The sequence below is a fragment of the Prionailurus viverrinus genome, chromosome B2, assembly GCF_022837055.1.
Source record: "Prionailurus viverrinus isolate Anna chromosome B2, UM_Priviv_1.0, whole genome shotgun sequence".
In the NCBI taxonomy this organism is placed as follows: Eukaryota; Metazoa; Chordata; class Mammalia; order Carnivora; family Felidae; genus Prionailurus; species Prionailurus viverrinus.
Window position 1 is genome coordinate 101,888,076 of NC_062565.1, and position 27,369 is coordinate 101,915,444.

Here is a 27,369-nt window from a genome sequence, read left to right on the forward strand (position 1 = left end):
TAAACTGCTAAGTTTACCTGGAATGAACATCTTTGTGGTGCTTGTTTCCAGAAATGCACTTGGTCTGGTTTTTATGGGGTTTGGAGCTGCAGGCATCCTTGAACCGCGTCTTCTTACACCATTTAGACTTTCGGAGCTTCTGGAAGCCACCTTCTTGTTACTACTCATACTGAAGTCTTAGCAACCCCATGACTTCAAGGAAAGTGGAGTTTCTATTCTTCATTTTCACTTTTATGTTTGGGTGATTGTTGAAGAAGGGAAATCTACATTTGCGCTATTAGACTGAAACTAAAAATCTCAGCCAACATATTATATGGAGGACAGGACTGTGACTAGCAGTTGTAGATAATGTGAGGCTTCAAATAGAATTTTCTATACCAGAGCTAATGAAAAAGCACAAGTTGAGAGTGTGAAGTGACTTTTCTAAAGACATAAAACTAGTTGGTATTAACTTTGGTAAAATTCCCAAATGTCTGATCCGTCTTTCTTTGCTTTGTTCATTATGCTATAAACACTATAAAATGTCAATAGAGACAAGGATTCCAGATTCAGTATTTGGAATTCATAAAGATACTTTGCTTTCTCAAGTAACAGGAGAATTGAAATTTAAAGAATAAAGTACAGTGTATTCATTTGTCACATAATATTGTATAAATATACTTTCATTTAGAAAAACTAAGGAAGATATCCAAGTTTAACAATTCCTGAAATGGCTTAACAGACTGCCATATATTTAAATGAGGTCAGATGTATGAATAATCGGGGACTTCCCCAAGCATTCAATTGGTAATCAGTGAACAAAGAACTCACTTTTACTCGTGTAGTAATGTAATTTCTTTTGTGTTAATAAATTTTAAATGTCAGTTCTGCACAAATGTCTTCATTTATGCATCAGAAATTTTCCTGTTTACAATCTATGGAAGAAAAATAAAAATAGTTTTGTCAACTTCAGAGGGGTCTATATTTTATTAAAATATGCACATTTAATATTCTAATTTGCATTTCTCATAAAAAAATAAACATTAAGTCAAGGATTGATTTCAATATAAAATTGTATTAGTATCTAACAGTGCTAGAAATCCTGGGAGTGCTTGATAATTTTTTGTTGGTGAATGATAACTGTATTATACATCACAATTGATTTGATTGATAGAAACATTTATTTATTATGTTGTAGGTATTGTTCTTGTGGCTAGTATTACAGAACCAGTAAACAGAAATCTTTGCCTTAGACAAAGTTTCAAGTTGCTAGAACATGATGAATTTACAAACTTAATCGACATTTTTGAAACTGACTTTGTAAGAACACTGTGCCAAATTGCAATTGGCAGAGGGAAGCAATGAATGGGGAGACCTAGAGGGAATTCAAGGTTTCCTGTTTGGGGAATGGTGACTTGGGACAGCATTAAGCAAAAAATTCAAGAATTCGAAGAACAAGGTTTTATGGGAAATTACCCTTTGGATAGTTGTTTTTTTTTTAATTTTTTTAACGTTTATTTATTTTTGAGACCGAGAGAGACAGAGCATGAACGGGGGAGGGGCAGAGAGAGAGGGAGACACAGAATCGGAAACAGGCTCCAGGCTCTGAGCCATCAGCCCAGAGCCTGACGCGGGGCTCGAACTCACAGACTGCGAGATCGTGACCTGGCTGAAGTCGGACGCTTAACCGACTGAGCCACCCAGGCGCCCCCCCTTTGGATAGTTTTGAATTCATGTTTGATACTTGGTAGGCAATTTGTAATATGAATTTCTAGTTGGCTAGAGGAGAGATTTGAAACGGAGATACTGTTATTGAAACATTAGAGGTAAAGAGATGCTGCAGGTTCTCTAAATAAATTTATAAGACAAAAGATGAAACGCAGGGGAGCACAAAAGCTGAGGGAGAGTTAAATAGACTGCTAAAGAGATCTTGGATTTAAATATCAGATGGTTCTGATGATTTCTGCTGAGTGGTGATGCCAGAAGTCAAAGCGTAATAAATTACAAACTAGGGAACAAGTAGGAATTAAAGAATTAGAAATGAAAACAAGAATCTTGGCCATGAAAATATAGGGAGTTGGCTATCCAAAAGCCATTACTAATCTCCATTTCCCTTATCCACCTTCTACTCTTATTGGAAAAGACAGTAACAGATTTTCTACTAGGCTTTGCAGATAATGCTATTGAATGGTAGCTGTATTTCCCGTTTTGAAGATCAGGAAATTGATCTCAGAAGAAGAGTCTCAGAGAAAGTGAAGGTATAGCGTGGAAAACGGTGCAAAACTGGGGGAGTGGTTTCCACAAATATGTCATGGTCTGCTTTCAAAACTTTTTCATTTTCCCCCATGCCCCAATGCCTTGGAGATATGATAAAAGGACAGGTGACAGTGAAATGGGGAGCCTAGGGGACACTGTAAATAGTTTTAGTTTGTTTGCTTGTGTGTTTTGTTTGGGTAGGTTGAGGGCAAGGAATTGGGAATTCGTGGAATACTGATGGGAGGAAGGTAGGGATAATTAATAGAATACAATTAACCAAAACTACAGGTTTGAACTATAGGAGATGAAATCCGTATTTTCGGTGACAGAACAATGTTGCACAGCATAGGTATTTTCTGACTTGAGGCAAAAAGAAAGAGGGAAGAACAGGTTCTAAGGTAAGTAAGTAAATCTAAAAGTGATACAGGAAGAAGCAGAAAGAAACTGTTCTGCTGACTTCCTTCTCTGAAATAAGACCTGAGAGTGAGAGGGAGAGTGAGGAGTGAGGCATGAATCAGAGATTTGAAAAGGGAAGTGAATGTTTGGAGAAGCAGCAATCCTGGGGTGTGGGAGGGTCATCTGACCAGGGATCAGTGAAGAACCACTGAGCACAACCAAGAGTTCTGGTGAACCTGGGGGTGATTAACAATATTCCACATCAACATTGACATGGTTTGAAATCCTGAATTTGCCTTTGAATGGTTAATGTCTATCTAGATATAACCAATTTGTCACTGAGCCCTGTCAATTTTCCAAAGTTAGTTTTCAGATACTCCTTTGTCATTTTTGAAGGACCTCACAATAGCAGATTGTGTTTGTAGGAATTATTACCAATTATTTCAATCTGCCTATTGAGAAACGCTTAAGTATATTCCCAGATTATATACCAGTCTATCTATAATCCATATCTAAAAAATAGAAAGATGCTCAAATATATAAAGGCTCAAGACTATATACTCAATTGTAGCTTAGTGTTTAAGAACAAAATTTTGAAGTTAGAATTTGGACAAATCTTTCTGAGGCTCTCCTTTTAACACTACAAGCTCTTCAGACTACTTTAGCACAAATTGCTTAAACTCTCTAGTTACATAATTCCTTAATCTGTGAAATTAACACCCTCATCTCTTTGTCGTGAAGATGAAATGAGAAAATGCACATTTTTAGTAAAGTGACTGCAATGTTGTAAGATATATATGTATATATACTGTATGTGTGTGTGTGTGTGTATATATACATATATATATTTTGTTTCATCTCTCAATTCTCATATTGTAGTCGTGTTTAAAATAATTGTATATATATACACATACATATATATGCATGTATATATATGCATATATATACATATACATATATATGTATGGGTGTATATATATATACATATATATATACACACACAATTATTTTAAACACGACTAGAATATGAGAATTGAGAGATGAAACAAAATTACCAATTCAAAAAAGGAAAATTTCAGTATAAAAGGAAAATGCAGTGAGCATTGAAAGCATATAAACATAGAAAGAAGGGTAAATAAAGCTTAAATATAATGACATGATAGAAAGTCAGTATTTCCCTGAAATCACTGATGCACACATTGCAGTCCATCAGTATTCATTCTTTCAGCTAGAATTATCAATTATTTCTTACTAAACCAGCCCTTTGGTCTTAGCAAAATGATTTCATTTTTCTCCCTATGCATTACACATTTGCCTATCTCTGTCATGCCTTCTCTCTTGTTATGGATTTCAGGATCCATCTTTTCGGCCATTTTCTTGGGAGTATCTGAAACTCCTTTATTCCACTGTCCTTCCATCTTGGCCCCTTGGCAAAAGACCCAACTCTGGATTAATGAATACAATTGTTTTAGTTTCCATTGGTAGCTCCAGGAATTGTGGCTACATGCTACAGGAGAAAATGTGCAAGCAAACCAATTGATTCCTCTGTTAATCAGACTTTATTCAGGTCCTAATGCCTATCAGGTGATCTTGTGCTTTCTCTGGACATCTTCCTCTCCAATTCACCACAAAGGCAAATTTAAACTTTCTTCTCCTCAAACCTTCAGTCCTTTGCTTTAGTCCATTCTTATTTACTCTCAGAAACTTTACTTAGAAAGGAGCTGGGAGTATCCTCATTATCTCACCAGTTTTTCTGCTTCCACACCCACCCTTCCCTCTCTTGGTCAAATTTTAAAGATAGAGGTGTTTCTAGAAAATTACTATCCCAACTGGGTTCTAATTATCTATTCCAAGGGTTTTGTTTGCCCTCTCCAGGCTCTTCTGCTGAATTCTTTTCATTTCATTTGAGCTTAAATTTGCTGCAGTCTCTCACATCTTAAAAGAAAGAAACAAATAAACAAAACAAAATCTCTCTATATAATCTTTCTCTGATAGCCAATTACTTAAAGAATCGTCTAAAACTCATTGATTCCGTTTCCAGACTTCACCCTGCTTTCACTCTTCAGACAGTCTGGCTTCTGAATCCACCATTTTGTAGAAATAGCCTTGTTCATGGTAAACCCTATCTCCATGTCACCACACCCCCAGGAGTATATTGAGTATTTTTCATACTAGATTTCTTAGCAAGATTTAACACAGATAACAAATCCTGCTTCCTTCAGTTATCTCTCTTCTTGGAATGGGCACCAATTTTCTGTTTCTACTCATCCTGTCAATATTGCACCTCCTCAGGGCTTGGTCCTAAGACATATATATCTCCCCATAGTTGATATAACCCACTCTTACAGGTTCAATTATTAACTAGATGCCAAGTGCTCTCATTTATCTTTCTCTAGTCCATATCATCCTGCTAAATAAACTCCAGAGGTGCATGTCCAGTGGGATACTCATATCTCCACATGATTATTCACGGGTTCCTCAACTCCTCTTTCCAAACTTAAGCCCAGCTTCTTTTCTCCAGCCTCTTCCCACTCCATATCCATCACCTCCTTTGTGTCACCGTCTGTGTTAGGCAGGGCTCTGTGGTGTCATCCACCCTGTGCAATTCCTGTGGGATTTTTGGGTTTTGCACTCATGATTGAGTTATGTTATCTGACACAGTTGACTTTCAGTAAGGGAGATTATTCAGATGGAACTAATCTAATCACAAGAGTCCTTTGAAAGCAGAGAAGAAAGTCAATGTTTGGAAGCATGGGAGGGATTTGGCACACCATTGCTGGCTTAAAGATAGAAAAGACCATGTGACAAGGAATGTGAGTGGTTTCTAGTCGCTGAGAGCAGCAAAAAAAAAAAAAAAAAAAAAAAAAGACCTCAGTCCTACAAACTCAAAGTCCTACAAACTCAGTCCTACAAACTCACCAACAAGAGTAAGCTTGAAAGAGGACTTTTTTGGTTGAATTCAAACAAGAATTCAACTCAACTATCATCTTGATTTCAGCTTTGTGATACCTTGAGAAGGGATTGCGGTCATGCCATCCCTGACTTCTAACTTGCAAAACTGTCCATTAATAAGTGGGTGTTGTTTGAAGTTACTAGATTTGTAGTGATTTGTTGTGCGACAGTAGAAAATTAAAACATCTGAGTTTTGAGAGTCAAAGAGTCCCAGAAACCATCATTAATTACCTTCACTCTAACTTATTCTTAAAGGTAGCCAATGAGTTTTGTAGGTTCTCTGTCATATATTTGAATCCACCCACATTTATTTCTCCCCTGCTACCATTCAAGTCTAGTCATTACTGTGTCTTGAATGGGCCTCTGAAACACACTCATAATCTGTTGCTCCCAATTCGTGCCTGCCTTGATTTAATCCATTCTCCATGAGGCAACCATTGATCACTTCTTGCTCTCCTCAATGCCTTCATCTCCCCACAAGTAACACGCTGTGTGTCATATTCTAAATATCTGACTCATCTGAGAGTCATTGCACATTATGTCCCCTATTGTCCCATCCAGCATCACCTTTTACCACTGAGTCATCACATGTTCTACACCACAGTCTCATGCTTTATTTCAGCTCCTCTGCTGTGCTGTGCTCGTCTCACTGCCAAGTTCAGAATTGTCTTTCTTCCACATATATTTTTGTCCCTCCTCTACACTTCCTTGTTTAGCTAATTCATGGTCATTCCCAAGTCTTAGGCTACATAACACTTTATCAGAACATTTCTAACTACTCTAGGATCAGTGAGCCCTCTGCATTTAACATGTACTGTTTGTTCTAGTCTTTATTAACTACACTAACTGCTATCTCCTCAGTACAGAGGCGCTCAGTAAAGGACATATTTAATAAATATTTCTTTGTATAATTTTATTTTATTTTACTTATTTATTTATTTATTTTTGAGGGGGTGGGAGAGTGGGCAGAGGGAGAGAGAGAGAGAAAGAGAGAGAGAGAGAATCTTAAACGGGCTCTACCCTCAGTGTGGAGCCCGATACAGGGCTCGATCTCACCAACCGTGAAATCACGACCTGAGCTGAAATCAAGAGTTGGATGCTTAACCAACTGAGCCTCCCAGCACCCCTCTATGTGTTATCTTAAAATAAGAAAATACTTAAAATAAGTTGTTAATAACTGTAGCCCATTTCTCAAGGAACCGTTTTCTTTCCCTGGTGTTTACTGATGATTACAAAATGAGAATTGTATGAGTAATGGTAAGGATCACATAGATTTTCTTATCTCAACTCCTTGATGCATATGAATGTACACCAACCATGTTATGATTCATCTACATACTTTACAACAAATTAATGTTTAAAAAATTATTTCCTACTTTGAAAAAATATAATTTACTGTCAGATTGGTTTCCATACAACACCCAGTGCTCATCCCAACAAGTGCCCTCCTCAGTGCCCATCACCCACTTTCCCCTCTCCCCCACCCTCCATCAACCCTCAGTTTCCTACTTTTGTTTGAGGTAAAAATCTTCTATATTGTCTTCAGAGCCACTACTTTGTTTTTAGCTATTATTTTATGGACTATATGATATGACAAAAGTCTGCTGGGGGTCTACTTTAGTTACAATTGTGTACTTCATAATCGGCATGGGAAACATTCAAAATGTAACTCAATTGTTCACTAAAAACAATGGTAAGTGGTGCCAAATTGAAATGGAAACAAACAATACATCTTATGTCAGTAACACATATGGAAAGAGCATAGTGAAATTATATACTTATCAAAGTTAATAACTAACTTTATATTTTTGGAAGTAACAAGACCACTAATAATCATAGCATTGAACACAGAGTACAACTGAGAAACAGATGTTTTCAGCGAACATGCCTTATAGCTAAATCCACTAATAATATGTATAGTAAAACACACCCTTGCTCCCCAACTGTTTATTGTTTTTCCAGATTCTGCATAGATCCTGTTTTTATAGCTGTCTTTATGACTCACAGAATAAATATGCAAATGCATGTTAATAAATATGCTAATGTCTATTATGATAGTTTGATGCTGACTTTTTGAATTACTTGAAATGCATCTCGGTATGCAATTAATATGGAATGCATGAATAAAATAGCACAAATTGTAGCATGTTTTATATTTTTTAGTGCATCTCTGACCATGTTTTAATTTTTTTTAACTTACTTATTTTTGAGAGAGAGAGAGAGATAGAGCATGAGCGGAGGAAGGGTACAAAGAGGGGGGGAGACAGAATCTGAAGCAGGTTCCAGGCTCTGAGCTGTCAGCACAGAGCCCCACAGGGGGCTAGAACCCACGAACCATGAAATCATGACCTGAACTGAAGTCAGATGTTTAACCAACTGAGCCACCGAGGTGCCCCTTCAATGATTTTTTTTTTAATTTTTTTTCTAATTTACATCCAAGTTAGTTAGCATACAGTGCGACAATGGTTTCAGGAGTAGATTAATTAATGCCCCTTACCCATTCAGCCCATCTCCCCTCCACAACCCCTACAGTAACCCTCTGTTTGTTCTCCATATTAAAGAGTCTCTTATGTTTTGTCTCCCTCCCTGTTTTTATATTATTTAATATTATCTAAATCTTATATTTTTTGAAAAAGGTTAAGACTGGACTATTCCCATCTATTTTATTTTTTATTTATTAATTTTTTTTAAACAGTGTGTCTTTGTAAAGTTTATTTATTTATTTTGTGAGGGAGAACGACAGAGTCCACGAGCAAGGGAGGGGCAGAGAGAAAGACAGAATCCCAAACAGGCTCTTCACTGTTAGCACAGAGCCCATCGCGGGGCTCGGACTCATGAACCGTGAGATCATGACCTGAGCCAAAGTCAAGAGCCAGATGCTTCCAGCTAATACATGGTCATTCCAGTCTATTTCAAAAACTATTTTCTTGCATTCATTTTTATGCATTCATTTATTTATGTTTTAACACAGTGTTTCCAAAGATACTTGAGGGCTCTTTGGGTCTGTATACTACATAAAAATTTATTATGTATATGGGAAACTCAATTAAATTATTATATTCTAGTTCAACTTAGGAAATAAAAAGAACTTTCTGATGTATTTTTCAGTCATTGTCCTTGGATTAGGCCAGAGAAAATGTATAAAGATTGGTACGAATTAGGTAGTAATGCATTTAGCTAACCTTCTAGAAACTTCCACTCTACTTGTTCCACTGAGGTTGGGACTCCACATCAGTAGTCCTTTAAACATTAGAATTGTGTCAGAATTTCTGTGAACTGAGAGTCACCAGGCTTATCATTGGAAGTTTTATTAAAGACCATTGCTGTACTTGGATATCTTCCTAGTCATATAGTGTTTTATTTTAAAATGTTGAAGGAGGTTAAATAGAGGAGACATTGCTATTGGAAGAAACAAGTCAGATGTAGTCTTTGCTAAATACTTGTAGTAAAGTTATATATTTTAATAAAGGTAAGTCTGATGGTAAAAATATTTGCTTTCACCTAGGCAGATGGAAATACTTTCCACATTTCTTGAGAGAAGTTTGGAAAGCAGAGGGCAGATTCTGAAACTAACCAAAAGATTATAATGAGATTAATCATCTGCCTAGGGCGGTGAGGTTCATCGACTGCACCTCACCAGGGGATAACTGGAATGTAAGCTCACATTTACAGATGGTCTTGTGGTTACATGAATCTCATTTGGGCAGCTAGATCTGGAAGGCAGTGGTAAATCAGATTCAAAACCTGCGAATATGTTGTCCCGGTTCTGCATGGATTATCAAAGCCCTGGCAAGAGCAGAACAAGCCTTTTTCATTATCATTTTGTACAGTTTTGCTGTGCAGATCAGTCATGCTGACTTATTCTATTACTTACTGATTTTTGCCATCTCATGACCAATTTGAGCAGGCTGACAAAGTTTTGAGAAAATCCTGTGATGGTTCACTATTCTGTATTTTGCTAGCAATAATCTTACGTTCTCTATCTTTACCTGAATTCAAGGGTAGAAAGTCGTACTTCAAACCAAATTTTAATATTCATGATTAAAATTAGAAGTGTTTTCCGCAACAATATATTACTTTAACTCTAGTATTTTAACTCTACTTATATTTAAATTTCTATTTTAAAATGCTCACTCGTTTAATTTGTTGTTAAAATTTCAAACTAGGTATTTACAGATGATTTTTCTACCATCTTCCTGGTGTTATTCTCTAAATTTTATATACTCGATTCTGACTGTATATTACAAACCAAGAATAGTAAAGGAATGAGATAGGTCACTATCCTCAGCAATTAGGGGAGGGATAGCACTGACCTTGAGTATTTCTGAGTGAGTATTGACGGATTTCCTATCCTTAAGAATAAAGGGGGAAAATGGCTAAACATTCTTCAAATTATACTTTGATTCTCTCTATTAATTCCTTCTGTATTTTTTTTTTGTACTTCAAAAAATATTTATTTTGAGAGAGAGAGAGAAAGCAGAGGAGGAGCAGAGAGACAGAGAGAGAAAGAGAATCCTAAACAGGGTCTATGCTGTTAGTGCAGAGCCTGACATGGGGCTCGATCCCACAAACTGGGAGGTCATGACCTGAGCCAAAATCAAGTCGGATGCTTAACCCACTGAGCCACCCAGACACCCCCTTCATTCCTTCTTTATTCAATTTTGGGATTAGATGGCTATTAACTAAATATTAAAAAAAAAACCAACAAGAATTTGTACAAGATTATTGGTCACTAGTACAACTTATCACAAAACAGGTTTACTCCCTTCCTTTTTGCCTCTGTTGTGTGCTCCTGAGAAAAAGAGCTACAGGACCCACTGAGTCACTGAAAGAAAAGTTCATTTACATGTTGATGAATTACAAGGAAAGAGCAGCCTTACCCTTAATTGATTTAAGTAAATAACAGATTCTCTGCTTGAAGAGTTTAACTTTAGTCCAATTGAAATAGACAGTTTCAGTATATCTTGGAGTACACCATTTTAATTACAAGACGATGCTGGCACAGTAACAGCATTTTTTTCCTGGTGAGGTAAGCAGATTCATAGTGCAAAACATTTATTTTTTATTTATTTTTTTAAATAAAAAAATGTAATGTTTATTTGTTTTTTAGAGGGAGAGAGACACACAGAGTGTGAGTGGGGGAAGGGCAGAGAGAGAGAGAGAGAGAGAGAGAGAGAGAGAGAGAGAGACACAGAATCTGAAGCAGGCTCCAGGCTCTGAGCTGTCAGCACAGAGCCTGATGCGGGGCTCGAACTCAAGCTGTGAGATCGTGACCTGAGCGGAAGTCAGACATTTAACCGACTGAGACACCCAGGCACCGCCATAGTGCAAAACATTTGATAGATTTTTTTTTTTTGGAAGTCGGGCTTGTGGAGGTATAATTTACATAGAGTAAAATTCACCCCTTTTAGACTCACAATCTGGTTCATTTTGACAAACGCAGAGTCACATACCCATCATCACATCCAAGATACAGATCATTTCCATCACTCCAAAGAATTCCCACGTGCACTATTGTAGCCAGTCCCTTCCCCTGCGCCCACTGGCAACCACTGCGGTCTTTCTGGAGTTTACCCTGTTGAGAATGGCGTATGAAATGGAACCACATTACATGTAGCATGTTGAGTCTGGCTGCTTTCCCTGAGCTACTCATCCATGTTTTCGCACGTATCCGTGGCTTACTCCTTTTTCTTGCTGAGTACTATCACCTTGTAAAGATGTATCACAAATTGTTTATCCATTTACTGGTTGATGGACAGATAGATTATTGCCAACTGTAGACAATTCTAAATGAAATAATTTTATACATATACATATTCATATTGAAGATTTTATGTGAATATGTTTTCATTTCTCTGAGCTAAAAATAGCTAGGACAGGGATGATTGGGTTGTAGGGTAGTGGATATTTAACTTCACGAAAATCTCTCCAAGTGTTTTGAAAAAAACCAGCTGTACCATCCTGCATTTCCACTAGCAGTGTAAGAGTGATATAGCTCCTCTCCCTCTTCATCAGTGAATATTGTTATTCTAAAAATGTTGGCCTTTGTAATAAGTATGTAGTGATATCTAGTTGTGATTTTATTTTTCATTTCCCTGTATGGCTAGTAATATCAAGTACCTTTCTTTTTTTTTAAATATGAAATTTGTTGTCAAATTGGTTTCCATACAACGCCCAGTGCTCATCCCAACAGGTGCCCTCCTCATCGCTTCTCGGCCTTTTGGCTAAGATCAAGTGTAGTATCTGTTCTTATCAGTTTAATATCTGATACATCCTCTATCCAACAGGTGCCCTCCTCAATACCCATCACCCACCCTCCCCTACCTCCCACCCCCCATCAACCCTCAGTTTGTTCTCAGTATCAAGTACCTTTCTGTGTGCAATTGTCGTCCATGTGTCTACTTTGGTGAGGAGCCCAACCAAACCTTTTGAGCAAAAATCTTTTTTAAAAAGGAGCTATCTATTTTATTATTTTATTATTTTATTTATTATTTTATCTATTTTATTATTTTATTTATTATTTTATTATTTTATTATTTTATTATTTTATTATTATTGAGGTTTTTTTTTTAATTTTTTTTTTCAACGTTTATTTATTTTTGGGACAGAGAGAGACAGAGCATGAACGGGGGAGGGGCAGAGAGAGAGGGAGACACAGAATCAGAAACAGGCTCCAGGCTCTGAGCCATCAGCCCAGAGCCCGACGCGGGGCTCGAGCTCACGGACCGCGAGATCGTGACCTGGCTGAAGTCGGACGCTTAACCGACTGCGCCACCCAGGTGCCCCTATTATTGAGTTTTAAGAGTTTTTTATTTAATCCGAATTCCAGCCATCTCTCAGATATATTTTCTGCAAATGTTTTCTCTTAATCAGTGGCTTGTCCTATCTTTTTCCAAACAATATCTTTGAAAGAGTGGAAGTTTTAAATTTTGATAAAAACAGTGTTAAAATGTCTTTCTTTTGTGAATCATGCTTTGCATTGTATCTAAAAAACAAAATCACTGATCCTAAAGCGCCAAAAATTTCCTCGTGCATTTTCCCTTAGAAGGCTTTTAATTTCAGGCCTATATTTAGACTTAAATATATAGTTTAAAATATATGTTAAAATTCTTTTCTTTTTTTTTTTCAGGAAAAGATATCGAGTTATATTTTTTTTCAGAACAATTTGTTGACCTGAGAATCCTTCTACACTGAATAGCTTTCACACTTCTGTCAAAAATTAAGGGTCCACATGTGTAGGTTTATTTCTGGACTTTGGTTTTGCTCTTTAATTCATCTATGTAACCCCCTCTCTTTATTACTTCAGAGTAAATATGGAAATCAGCTACAGTGAGTTCTCTAACTCTTTACTCCCAAAAATTGTTTCAGCTATTCAAATGCCTTTACTTTTTTATATGAATTTTAGAATTAGCTTGTCATTTTCCATAAAAATCTTTCAGAATTTCTACTGTGATTACATTAATTATAAAAAGTAATTTTGGGGGCGCCTGGGTGGCGCAGTCGGTTAAGCATCCGACTTCAGCCAGGTCACGATCTCGCGGTCCGTGAGTTCGAGCCCCGCGTCGGGCTCTGGGCTGATGGCTCAGAGCCTGGAGTCTGTTTCCGATTCTGTGTCTCCCTCTCTCTCTGCCCCTCCCCCGTTCATGCTCTGTCTCTCTCTGTCTCAAAAATAAATAAAACGTTGAAAAAAAAATTTAAAAAAAAAGTAATTTTGTAAGGCTTGACAATATTGAATCTTGCTCTTATGAAGATGGTACATCTCTTCATTTCTTTAACTGTGTTTGATCTCTCATAATGTAGAGTATAGGTTTTTTGGAATTATATTTTTTAAGAACTTGTTTTTGGTGCTACCATGACTGTGTTTCTTAGCTAAATTACCAAATATTCAAAGCTAGTATATTAAAATACAGTGGATTTTCCTACAGTGACGTTAAACCATGCCAACCTTACTTCTTATAGCATTTTTGAGGATTTTTCAAGATTTGCTATGCAGATAATAGAGAAATTTTTCCCTATCTGTATGCCTTCTGTTTCTTTTTCTTCCCTTCTCATACTGGCTAGTACCTCTAGTGTGATGATGAACAGAAGAAAGAAAAAACATCCTGGCCTTGTCATTCTTTCACTTTTAGCCATCAGGTTGGCTATGGGTTTCGCAGAGATGCAAAATTTAATTAGACTGAGGAAGTACCAGTGCATTTCTAGCTTGCTTAACTTTTCCCTTTTTTGTAATGAATTTATATCAAATTTATCAAATGTTATGTCTTCATCTGTTGAGATGATTCTATAGTCTTCTGTGTAAGTCTGTTGATATGGTGAGGCATACTGGTTGATTTTTAAATTTTGAACCAAACTTGCATTCTCAGGATAAATCTCACATAGTCATCAGGTATTATACTCTTTAAGTATGTCTGGATTCAATTTGCTAATATTTTACGGAAAATTTTGCATCCATGTTCAGGAGAGACGTGGGTTTCGCTATTGTTTCTCCATATTCACTTTCATATGTTCTGCTCTTCTTTTTATTATTTTTTTCTTCTTTCTTCTGCCTTTATATTTAATCTGATTTTTCTTTTTTATTTTATTTTATTTTTTTTAAATTTTTTTTTTCAACATTTATTTATTTTTGGGACAGAGAGAGACAGAGCATGAACGGCGGAGGGGCAGAGAGAGAGGGAGACACAGAATCGGAAACAGACTCCAGGCTCTGAGCCATCAGCCCAGAGCCCGACGCGGGGCTCGAACTCACGGACCGTGAGATCGTGACCTGGCTGAAGTCGGACGCTTAACCGACTGCGCCACCCAGGCGCCCCCTGATTTTTCTTTTTTAGTTTCTGCCACACACTACATGTGACTTGAGGCTCAAACATGTGACTTGCTTTGGCCAATGGTATATTAGGAACTATGATACAAGCAAAACTTGGAAAAAATTTTGTATGTTTTCACTTTTCTTTTTTCCTCTGTAATCACTATGAAAGAATGCCAGCTTGCTGGAAGATGAGACACACATGGAACAGAGCTTAGGTCTTCCAGTTAAAATCATACAACTCAGTCTGCATCTGACTAAACACGCATGAGCAAGCCCAGACAAGATCGGTAGAACTACCCAGCAGATCCCTAATCTCATGAACAAAAACCAACAGGTGTCATTTTAAGCCATTACATTTTTAGGTGGCTTGCTCTTGCTTATCTAGCTTTGCTTTTTCTTACACCTCTGAAATCCCCACAAGAACACATCTGGAGTTCTATACTGAGAATATCCCCAGGCTAGCCTGCTGGAAGAGAAGATGTGCAAAGCAAAGTCAGGTAGAAAGCAAAACTTGGTTGTCACAGCCAAGGTCATCCTACCACAGTTGACCTACGGTTGACCTCAGATGCAGGAGCAAACCCAGCCTAGACTAGAAGAACTTCCCAGTTGACCATAGCCTCAAATGATGACCTGAGACCTATGGCTAAATCACTTGCTCTTGTCTTAAGTCCATGCAATTTTAGGTGTTTTATTACACAGCATGATGGTGGCAATAGATACCTGATATATAAGCCGAGAGTCATTTGTCCTATATTTAGAGAATGAGGAAGGTTATGGAAAAGAAAATGGTTAGAAGTTTGCCTCACTTTGTATATGATTTCTCTAGAGCAGTGAAGGAAAGAATAGGGAAGATTGTCTTGATCTAATCATATCTTTTTCATTACTGTTCTTCCAAAAATAAGAGAGCCTACATTGCAGATTTTAATGACATAAGGGTTAGAAAATGTAGTGTTCACATTTTCTTAAAGTTGTAACATCTTTAATCATAATTTCTGGTATTTGTAGTTTCAGTGTTTTCAGTATTTTATTAATGATAACTGTGAATCTTTTTCATGCCTTTTTAGATATGATTTTTATTCTCCTAGTGAAGCACACACTTTACATGGAAATACATTTGCAGTTTGATAATGAGGACCACTGGAAAAACGGCCCAGGCATGCAGTAATTTACCTGTAGGCAATTATTCCGGAGCAGAGTTTAATAGAAATTGAGAATTCTTGCAACACAAAATGAATTCCATCTCCCAAAATTTGCATAGGAAGCATGAGGTTGAGCTTTTCCTCTGAGTAGATCCTTGCACAAAATCTTTCTCCAGAAAATCTTAGCAAATAACATAATACAAAGAGATTATTAGAATGGAGGCACTCAGTTGCAGAATACAAGCATTGCACCTTATTTTTACATAATGACATTCTTCATAATCGTAAGAACTCTTAACTTATTTGCATAAGAGAAAACCCTTTAGGAAAATGTAGACTTCCTCTAAAAGTTTTGTTTAAAAAACCACCCAAATCGCCCATTTGTGGTCTCTTCCTATTTATCGCAGGAGCCAGAAATAAAGATCAGTTCCCTGAAATGTTGCAGTAATGGACACTTATTGTCATTTGTGTTTTGACAGATCCAATTAATTCTATAAATTTGTGTTGGACTGATCAAATACCTGGCCTTTCTAAATTTTGCCTCTGAAGTAACATCATTCTTATGCTACATATGCACATTTTTTGTAAAATCCTAATTTCCCTTTCCTCTGAAAAACAATACTGCTTTATATGGGTTATTGTGCTCAGAAAAATCTTTGCAGGCTTACTGGGTAAGCACAGCACAAACATGAGGGATGGTGTGTTCAGTGACGATAATATGAAAGGCACAGGGGCATATAGTACAGAAATGGTGCTTCCAACGAAAGCGTAGTTAAAGTTAAGTTGCAAAATCGGATTTGAATCGCAGCTCAGATACTTACTAGCTGTGTGATCTTGGGAGACTGGTTTACTTTCTTTCAAACCTCAATTTTCTAATATGCATATGGGTATAATGGAGACACCCATTTCTAAGGACTAATTTCAAGGTTTGTCGAGGGAGTATTCAAACTCTTCTCCCAGATTAAGGATGAAAGGCTGGGTAGAGACAGGGTGTTGCCATTTTAGGAGCCCGGGGCGGGGGGGGGGGGGGGGGGGGGGGGGGACAAGAGAGTTGTATTGACTGTGGGGCCTGGAATAACTGAAAGAGTGAAAACTAGTAGAAACAGAAAAATTGTGTGAAATATTCGCTAGCAATAATAGTACTTGAAATAATGACATTGTGTGCCAGTGTGCCAACACTTGTTGAGTCAAATGTATTCCCTCATTTAATCCTCACAAAAATCTCATGAGGTGGATAGAACTGTTTAAATGAGAAAACGGAGCCAGAGAGATGAAACTATCTCCTAGTTTTCAAGTGACAGATACCTAATTTGACCTAAGTACACTGACTTCAGAATCTGCTTTAACCACTATACTATCCTGCCTTTGTACAAGTTCTGAGTTTCAGAGAGGACAACACTAGCCCTAAGCAGTGTCTGCAATTGCAATTATTAAATGTGATCTAGTAGATTCTGGATTTTGAGTAGGGAGGAGGAAGAGCCCATCCATTTATTGAATCAATGATTCACTCAACACATACATGTTTTGTTTTTGAGGCTAGGCATAAAGCTGAGAGGGAAAAAAACAAAACAAAATAGAAGAGGTCCATGGCCTCATGAAACTACATTTAAGTGGAGGAGACAGACACTGAACAGATAGGCGGTATTGTTATAGAAAGTAAGAAGTATTAAATGAAATAAACGAGAGTAGGGAGAAAGAGAGAGGCTGCTTCAGAGAGCGGTCAGGGAAGGCTTCTGTCTCTGAGGAGACTGACATTTAATCTGAACTCTGAATTGTGAGATGGACCCATTTATTTAATAGCCAGGAGAAGTTCTTTAACTGAGGAAGGTGCTAGAGCAAAGCCCCCCCCCCCCCCCCCCCCCCCACAACCGAGGCACTGTGAGTATGGCCTGGGGACACAGGAAGTAGAAGGCAGGGCTTAAAGGTTGCAGGGCCAGGGCAGGGGAGGTTCCTGGAGTCAACCTTTGACAGATCCTGAGAGCCAGGCCATTTTCTTTAATAGTCCTGAGTAGAAGATTCTAGTGTGGATGGAAGGAGATCCTTCAAAGGTTGTCAGAATCATACTTTTTATCTGGGTTTAACTCAAACTATGCCATCAAAAATCACCTGTTCACTTTCCATGGCTTATTTAGTTCTATTTTTTTGACAAACCTTAGTCGACAAACCTCCTTGAAACCTTTATTACCTAAAGCAACCATGAAGAGGGAGATTAAATGCAGGTGCCTGATGCTGATGATGAAATTTATTTGTCTTGGTTTCCTCATCTGGAAAATGGAGGGGGCAGTGATAAAATTAACTAATATTCTTCACTACTAATTTTCCATTTTTCACGTTTCTAAGATCCAGATAGACAGCAGAAATTACCTCTCAATAACTCACTTATTTTTTTTCTTCACAAGATTATTTAAGACTTTAATGCCTGCAGCTATCAAGAGAGCATAGGGACTAGATAATGTCACAAAGTACAAAAGGATACACAATCGGTGTACATATTCTATTAGTTGTGGAGTTTCACCATACACATACCAGATTCGTCAAATACTCCTGTTAAGAGAGTCTTTTATTATAGAAAGCCAAGTGCACAGAAATTTATCTGGGAGCCTGTGATAGACCAACCACTTTTGCCCCTTTCTAATGCGATGCAGGCTGACTGGCCATCCCCTCTGCATTGTTCCACTTACTCAGTTTGCAATTGTTGGCCTGCCATTAATAGGCCCTGGATGAGGAACCCTGCCTTCACGTCGAGACATTAACTTGAACAATTTCTATCACAGGGAATTAAATCTCGAAAATCGGCCACCTTCACTAAATAGAGGATTAAACAGAGCTTTAAAAGTGAGTTCCCATTGATTAGTTAAAGGATTTACTCTGAGCATTCTTAAAAATCACCTTTCACAGCAGTGTCAGAATATTCTGTTGAACAGCAGGTACACCCATCAGATACTAATCTGGAGCCTGTGTGTGTGTGTGTGTGTGTGTGTGTGTGTGTGTGTGTGTGAAGAAGAGAGCCTCAGTTTGTTAGGGACTGGAGAAAAACACACTTCCCATCTGCACGGTCACACCCTACCTCCAGGAGGGTCAAATGTACTTCTGAAAAGCTAACAGTTGCTTGAATTGATTTAGCTCAGTAGGAAACCTGTTGGTATTCAGGGCAGTTACTTAGCACTGTGGTGTTTTGTGAAGGCTGGGCCATTAACACATTTTCTAGCAAAAGTGGGTTCTAGCTTTTTTATAGCTGGAGAGTCACATCCCTTTACTTTCAACTTGAACATGATTCATTTGAAGACCAGACCACAATGGTCTTGAATTTTATTTTGGTTACCTTCCCTGTTCATATCGCAATCAACTGTATTTTCTCAATCAGCAAACCAGGTTGGAAGTTTCTGGGAGAATGAAAGCCAATTTTGAATTTGAATGAATCTTGTTTTTGAGCAAGCATCTTAAAGAAAACTTCTTCCTGAGAGCTATCAACGACGACTTCCTGCACAGCCATCTAATCTGTGCTTTGTTCTGCATGAGCACAGAATTTGGAAACCTAGATTTAAAAAAAATAGGGCATATACCTTCATGATAGCACTACCTGAAGCTCCCTGGGTACCTCATCCCTTCCCAGCTGAAGAAGTATCACTTTTATATGTTTTCGCAATCAGGTGCTGCTAAAATAATTTAAAAACCACAGTCCTGGAAGAATTTTGTAGACTGATGACACACACACTTAAACTTAGGAATCATACAAGGACCGTCTTTCTTTGATATTGACGACGTTTCCACCTACCTAGATCTTCTTGGGAGCGGTCCGAGTCATCCCACATACTGCTTACTATTGTGACCTCTTTGAATTTTTATGAAATTAAAATCCTGGGAGGTTTTGGTTTCTTGATGACGTTATTTCACTCTGATGTGTTCTCTAAGGAAAACTCTAAGACCTGTTAACTTTGTTCTCACTGCTTGAAAACATTCAGGGCTTCTGTCCCCAGAATTCCACAAACAAGCAAACATTTTTCGTTTCTAAGATATGTTATCCGTACTCGCTGGCACTAGACTGATCTGCTTTTGCCCTATTTGTGCGTTTGTTTTTGTGTTTCAGTCCGGTCTGTTTTCTCCAAAATGAAATCCACTTATTTCTAAAATCCCAGTTGAATCTGAAGGCACGGATACATCCTTAGTTTCATTCCCCACCATTTTACTCCCCGGTGTATCCTTTGCCGTCTCATCGTCCTCCATTCGGGGTCCCATCTTCTTTCCATCTATTTCTTTTGCCGGGTGAGTTCACCATTCTCACCTCCGCTTTCCATCCTCCTGCCAGACTCCCCACGGCAGACCAAGCTGCTGAACCCCCCCAGATCTGCTCGTGCCGCACCTGGATTCCTGCAACCAACCCGGGCCGCTGCTGCTACTGCTGTTACGCACTTGGTAAACATCAAGCGCGAAGTTCTGCGCGCAATGCCAAATGGCAAAGGCCCGCCCACAGGCCTGCTGGCTGGTTGCAGTGACCTGCAAGGCCTTTGGATTCTCTGCCGCGCTCCTTGAGAATGCAGATGTTATTTATCATCGGAAGCGCAGAGGAGTAACATGCTGCCATGGTAAGTGGACTTTGGCCAATGGAAGCCATGGAGCGTAGCGATCCATCAGATAAATGTTTTCAGCTGGTTGGTCTGTCCTGCGTGCAGGAGGTGTAGGGCTCTCTGGAGACATCCATGAGGAGTCAGCTATCCAGCTGTGTAATAGCCCTCCAACATCTACTCTTTTCCCCTCCCTCATTCACCTCCCTTCACCCATATGTCTCTAGGGTTTTATTCTCCTGTGAAGTGTAAAGACAGACACTTTTGCTTTGGGCTTATTCTCTAGGGGACTTAACCCAAGACACTGCCAAATTTGTACTTCTGCTTCCCTCCTCTGTGTTCCAAAGCCATATATCCAGTATCCAGCTGTCTATTTGGTTTCTCCGCTTGGATTTCTAGCTGCAGCTCAAACCAGCAGATCCGAAACACTTCTGCTCCTCCTAGATCCATAATACTTCTTTTTTCAGGGTCCTTGTCTAATAAATTACATCCTGAAACACCCAATTGCTCAGGCCTCCAGGCCGAGGGTCATTACGGTTTTGTCCTTCTGTTAATTCTTACATATGATTAGACCTTAATTGCTGTTAATAGTATCTGTCAAATACCTCTCTATTCTGTGCATTTACTTGTATCTCACTGCTGCCATGGTAGTCCAAGTATGACCAGCCTTTACCTGGACAATTGTAATAGCTTCTCAACTAGTCTCTCCCGAATCCATGCCGGGTGTCTGTCAATTCATTCTCTAAATGTTAGCACAAAAGCTTTTTGCTCTTTTTTTTAAGTTTATTTTTGAGAGAGAGAATGGGTGGGTGGGGGGAGGGACAGAGAGAGTGGGAGAGAGAGAGAGAGAGAGAGAGAGAGAGAGAGAGAGAATCCCAAGCAGGCCCTGCACTGTCAGTGTGGAGCCTGATGTGGGGCTTGAACACACGGACTGCAAGAGCATGATCTGAGCCAAAATCAAGAGTCAGACACTTAACTGCCTGAGCCACCCAGGTGCCCCAAACGCTTCCATAAGTGTGAATCTCATCCAGTATCTCCCGTTGTCAAACCTTCATTACCTGCCCCTTGGCTTAGAATACAATCTCAAATCCTTAGTATGGTGTACAGGGCCCTACACGAATACCATGGACTTTGCATACAGCCTCAATCTCATCTTCCATTCCTGTCCTTCTTGCTGTCTGTACTCCAGCCACATCAAACTTCTTTCCTTTTCACGGTCAAATATACTCTATCCCACCTCAGTACCTTCACACATGCTGGAATATTTATTCCTTAGCACATTCGCCTGGAAAATTCTTACCGCTCTTCCAAGTCTCAGATTTTATGCTTCTTTCTTTGAGAAGAATCTGATGAGCTTCCAATTTATATTAGAGAGTAACTCTCATAGCATCCCAAACTTGTCCTTTGTAGCACACAGCGTGCTTTTGATTATTTGCCAAGTTTCTATATTTCCAACGAGACTGTGAAGTCTATGTGATCAGAAGCTTTGTTTTGTACACTGTTATACCTAGGCTAACGAACTAACTACCCCTAGCTAAATACCAGGCTAAATATTTTGTCCCCTATCCTGTTCCCTGTGGCCATGCTGCCACTTTTGGTGGGGACAAGCAACAGTGATAGATTGAAGACCCAAGGCAAGCAGTTAAAATTTCCAGAAATTTCAGTCTACTCATAAAAGCTACCAAAAGAATAAGGGCAGTTTGGGGTTTGCTTTGTTTCACTTGGTTTTATTTTTGTATTTGTTTTTAATGGGCAGAAGTGACACTCTGAATAGAGGAGTTCATCTGAAGGTCAGAAGAATCAGAGCAGAAGATGAAACCAAGATAATCTCCAGCTTGCAAGGTCGATGCACTCTTTTTAAATTCTTACTCAAAACATCCTCCCAACTGATTTTAGCATCACAGTCAGCATCCTTCTTGCAAATTCTTCCTTACTTCCACTCCACTTCCTCCCTTGCCCTTGTTTCATGAATGTTAAAGCTATGGTTAAATGTTAAAGCTTTTTCTTTACCATTCTCACGTCCCTGTGTATCTTCCTCAGTGACATAAGCTCTTCTGATTTTATGGTTTCAAGCAATTGTTATTGTTTCAAACCATTTTTCTAGGATTTTATTCCTCAGTACATTATAACGAGCCATGCTTTTGCTTCAGGCTTATTTTCTAGGGAGCCCTACATTAAGATGCTCTCAACTTTATACTTCTGTTTATTTCTCTCCACTAATTCCAAAGCTATGTGTTCAATGTCCAACAGTCTAAGTGTTTTCTCCATTTAGACCTCTAGTTGCAACTCATATCAGCAGGTCCAAAACACTCAATCTATCTTTAACCGTAGCACAAAAGGTATAGAATATTAATAAAAATATCTGACTCTAATACCTCATAAATGGCGTATTTCCCATTAATTTTGCTTAAAGGAATTCTTTCTTTCAGTGTTATATGATCAGTGCTGATTACCATTTACCATTTTGCCCAGCAGTAAACGAGCATTTGAGAATGGATATATATAATATTCATTGATGATGAGGCAGTGGAATCCCAACTCTCAGAATGCAGTAGCCCTTCCCTTCCTTCCTCCAAGTCAGTAATCTACTACTAACTGGAGAAGTTCTTGGATTTTATAAAGCCAAATCAAGTTTAGATATTAAGGATGATTAATCTCACCTGTAGAATAAATGTGTGTGTGTGTGTGTGTGTGTGTGTGTGTGTGTGTGTGTGCATGCACGCATGTTTCACTATTTGGTAATGTGGAAGAGAACTGCTGTTGAGACATAGCTCCCCCATTGATGACCTGGCTTGATAGAATTCGAATGGCTTAATGTGTCTCCTTTTCTTATAGTTTCACATATGCGACCTGTTCAGTCAAAGAAGACAGCCTTCAGGGATAAAACAGAAACATTCCGTAATTACTTGTATGTAGTTTCTATATGTCTATACAAGAATTTCAGTGATATATAGTTGATCAACCTAGTGAGTGGTCAGAGCATAAATAAGATGGAGGAAATTGAAAGGGAGTAGATCTCAGTAGAGTGTAGGGAACCATTAATTCTGTTTGGTACATTTCAAGATTGAGAAACCAATTCTATGGAAAGATGTTTTATGGGCAGTTAGATAACTGAGTCAAATATCCATGGGAAGGGTGAGAGGTAAAGGTATACATTAGGAAATCATTGGCCTATAAAACTGGCTTTTGAAGTCATAGTATTCAATGTTTCCATTTAGAGCATCAGTGTAGTTAGATGGAAGTCTGAGAATTGAGCCTTAAAAGGTGCCAATACTTAGACATCAGGGAGAGGTGGATCCAGGAAAAGATGCTAAGGAAGAGTGGCCAGTGTGGTGTCAGGAAAACCAAACAAACAAAAAGTGTCCTAGAAGTGAAGTGAAAGAGAGTCTCAAGGAGGTGGGAGTGATCCACCATACCAAGTGTGGCTGATGGATCAAGTGAGGGGAGGAATGAGGATTGACCCTTGGGTTTTTCTTTTTTTTTTAATTTTAATTAAGTAATGAACTAATTAATTTTAGAGAGAGTGAGTGTGTGTGTGTGAGTGGGGGAGAGGGGCAGAGGGAGAGAGAGATAATCCTAAGCAGGCTCCACACTTGGCACAGAACCCAACGTGGGGCTGGGTCCCAGGACCCTGGGATTATGACCTGAGCTGAAATCAAGAGTCAGATGCCCAACTGACTGAACCACTAAGGACCCTGGGATTTTTCAAGTGGAGGTCATTGTTGACTTAGAGAAGCGAAGTTTCAGTGGGGGTGATAAAGATGCAAGCATGGCTAGAGAGTGCTTCTGAGAAACAGGTGGCAACTGCAGGGGCAAATGTGATGAGGATTGTTCATTTCATAGTTTCCAAAATTGAGATATAATTTAGACATCATGAAGTGTACAGCTCTTAAAATTATACATCACTCACCTTTGGTAAGTGTGCATTCCCATGTAACACACACTCCTCACACAGATACAGAACAGTCTTGTCATCCCAGAATGTCCTCTTGTGCCCATCCCAGTTAGGCACATCAACCAGTCCACTCACCCTCATCGGCCCCATGGCATAACCACCATTCTGATCTCTGTCACCATAGAATATTTTTGTCCAGTCCAGAGTTAATGTTGATGGAATCACATGCTATGTCGTATTTCAAGTCTGGCTTATTTCACTCAGCCTAATGTGTCTGAGATTCCTTCATGTTGCTGTACGTGTCAGTAAATCCTTCTTTTAAATTAGCGAGTAGAATTCTGCTTAATGAATATGTCATACGTTGTTTATTCGCTATCCTGTTCTTAAGTGCTTGCCCTGAAGTGGGATGTTCTATGATCATAGGAAGCCCGTTTCATCAAACAGCTTGTGTTGGTAAATGGCTCAGTCTTGTAGGGAAACAAAACCATCTCTCTACAACTTCCAATCACTTATCCTTACAAGTTATACACACACATGGAAAAATCGTAGTTTTCTTTAAGTTTTCTCATCCAGTGTAACATTCAAATGTTACTGATATGGCATATGCCTCCTCAAATAACTACTGGTCTTGCTTCTGAGCATGTGATGATTTATGTTCCTTGAAATAATAGTGCTAAGACAAACAAACAAACAAACAAACAAAGTAGTTAAATAATACAGATGTAGTTTAGTCAATAGAATGACTAGAACTGTCACCACTTCTAATACTACCTGATACATATTTTTATTTATTTTGAGAGAGAGAGAGAGAGAGCATGGGGGAGGGGAAGAGAGAGAGGGAGAGAGAATCCTACATGGAGCTTGATCCCACAAACCGTGAGATCATGACCTGATCCAAAACCAAGAGTTGGACCCTTACCCAACTGAGGTATATTTTTATGTATATTTTTAATGTAACCCAGGATCACATTAAATTTCTCTCAGCCACACAATTCCTTTTAAAATTTTGAGTTGATTTTCAGTTATTATATTTGAATTTTCATGTCTCCCAAATTATAATTTTTAAGTCAGTTTCTTTGAGCTATTAGTGAGCGCTTTACATTTATCCCTATTAAGCTTTATTTAATTAGATCTATTATATCGTTCCTATGGTTTGAATTCTTTTCAGGATTCTAATGATTTCACACAGTTTATTTCTTGTACCATTCAGGGTCATATCATCTTCATATGTAATCAGAACGCCATGAATATACTTGTCAAAATCACTGGTAAATACTGCATAAGCTGGGTGCTACTAAAGATAAACCTTTGATATCCTTAAATAATTTTCTGAAGGTTTGCCTTGATCCATATTAAACACATTTTGTTTATAGTCTTCAGACAATTTCAGATTCACTTATTTATACCATTAGCTCACTTACACACATTCCTTTTAATGACTATAATAAAAGATGATGCCTTTTTGGTATCCAGATTCATGGTTTCTAACAGTCCCTCTGCTCTATCTGTTCAGCACCCTTGAGAAGTAAGTAAGTAAGAGTTGTTTGGAATCACTTCTCCTTAGAAACAACAAACTGACTTCTAGGGATCAGTGGGTCTTTATTCCAAAAGCCAAGAGACATTTTAAAAAATGATTTAGTCTAGAATCTTCCCAGGCAACATGATATATAAACAGCATCATGTTGTACTGAAAAAAATAAATAAATAAAGGAAACGCTTTAAATAAAGTCAGACTTGACCTCAAATTCTAGCAGTATGACCTTGAGCAAATCATTTAGGTTTCTTCAACCCCCAAATGGGATCATCATGTCTACCGCAATGTTTCTCTCAGGGTTAAGTAACAGAGGGAACGCTGACTGAGGGTTTGATAACATTGGTGTTGTTATCTGATGTCTTTCATCTTGCCTTTGCTATGCACATACCTGCAGACCATCAAGGAGATGTGCAGTCTGTGAGGCTTCCCAGTACTGTGGGGCAGGATTTATTTGGGACCCAAGACCTAAACCTTTGAAAAGAAATTTCCCCAACCATATGCTTCACCACTTCTTTCACGTATGATTTTTGAACTTGAGTCTCCTCGTACCAATATTTTTTTCTGTTTTTCAAACTTATTTGTTTTTAATAAAACCATGTGTTTTCTAGTGATTGTTATTTTTTTCATACACACCATGAATCAAACTTTAATAATTCTTTTTAAAGGAACTATTTCAAACAGTATACAGCATGTGCTTAACTATTTGGGTTTTATGGTAGAAAGAAAAATGCAGTTCCCATGCCATCCGACACTTAATAATTGTTTAAAATTTTAAAACATTGGATCCATGGGAAATGATAAGATATTTTAGTAAAATTTCACATGAAAATTACTTAGAATTGTATACCTCTTCTGCTTACGGACTCCCTACTTAATTTGTACTAAAATCTTTGTAGTATTGGTCAGATCTGAGACTCTATTTAAATGATAATAATAATGGTTACTGAGTATAATGGGATAAATCTTAAGGATTTCTCATAATTTACCTGTTTAATTCTCAAGAGAAAACCTATGAGGCGATTACTATTTCACTCCCATTTTACAGAATAGAAAATCGAAGCACAAACTGGTTAAGTAGCTTACCTGTGACCACACAGAGTGGTGACGGCTGGGATATGAACCCAGGTATCTAACGGTTAGCTTATTTACTATTGTTAAAAGAAGTAAAAGGAAAGGTTTCCCAGAAGATGCAGTTAAGAAGAAAAATTGTGGCTAGAAGAGCTATAAAGTAGATTTGCATCATCTCTTTTCATGAACAAGTGAGCCCCCAAGGCTGACTCAAGGTCGGAAATTTAGCAAGCATACACCCAAATGTTTATACGCTGGGCTGTGGTCCTACCCCGGCAAAGGAGGAGTGCTCCATGGCTTTCCTCTTACATCCCATGGGCAGAGGCAAGACTTTTACACTCTAACTACAGGACAAGAAACTGTCCAACAGCCTGCTTCAGTGACAGCGTGGAGGACAAAGAAGACAATATCATACAGCCATTCAGGACACCGTTACAAAATATAAAATCTACATGCGGTTTTTATTTCATAAGGCTACCCAGGAACTTTGTGAAATTAATCCAAGGTAGTTCAAGGGCATGCTGCTTATTTATGGCAATGGCTGAAGCTCTTGCCTGCCCAGATCGAGGACTGAAAAACAAACTTCACCTACGTGCCCATGAGTGAGGTGGAGACATGTTTTCTCCATGATTATCTTACTGTCTTCAGACAAAAGCCTCTATGAATTTGAATTACAGACACATGACCTTATGAATGTGGATAGTATTCTGCCAACATAGGTGGCCATCTTACATAGACAGGCTCATTGTGGCAGTATACGTTAACGTTTTATTGTGTAGTTA

The 27,369-nt window shown here is 38.4% G+C and overlaps 1 pseudogene; it reads left to right on the forward strand.

Moving 5' to 3' along the window:
• The first annotated feature begins 11,787 nt into the window (after positions 1-11,787).
• LOC125166951 (uncharacterized) lies at positions 11,788-11,891 on the forward strand (annotated as a pseudogene).
• The last annotated feature ends 15,478 nt before the right edge of the window (positions 11,892-27,369 follow it).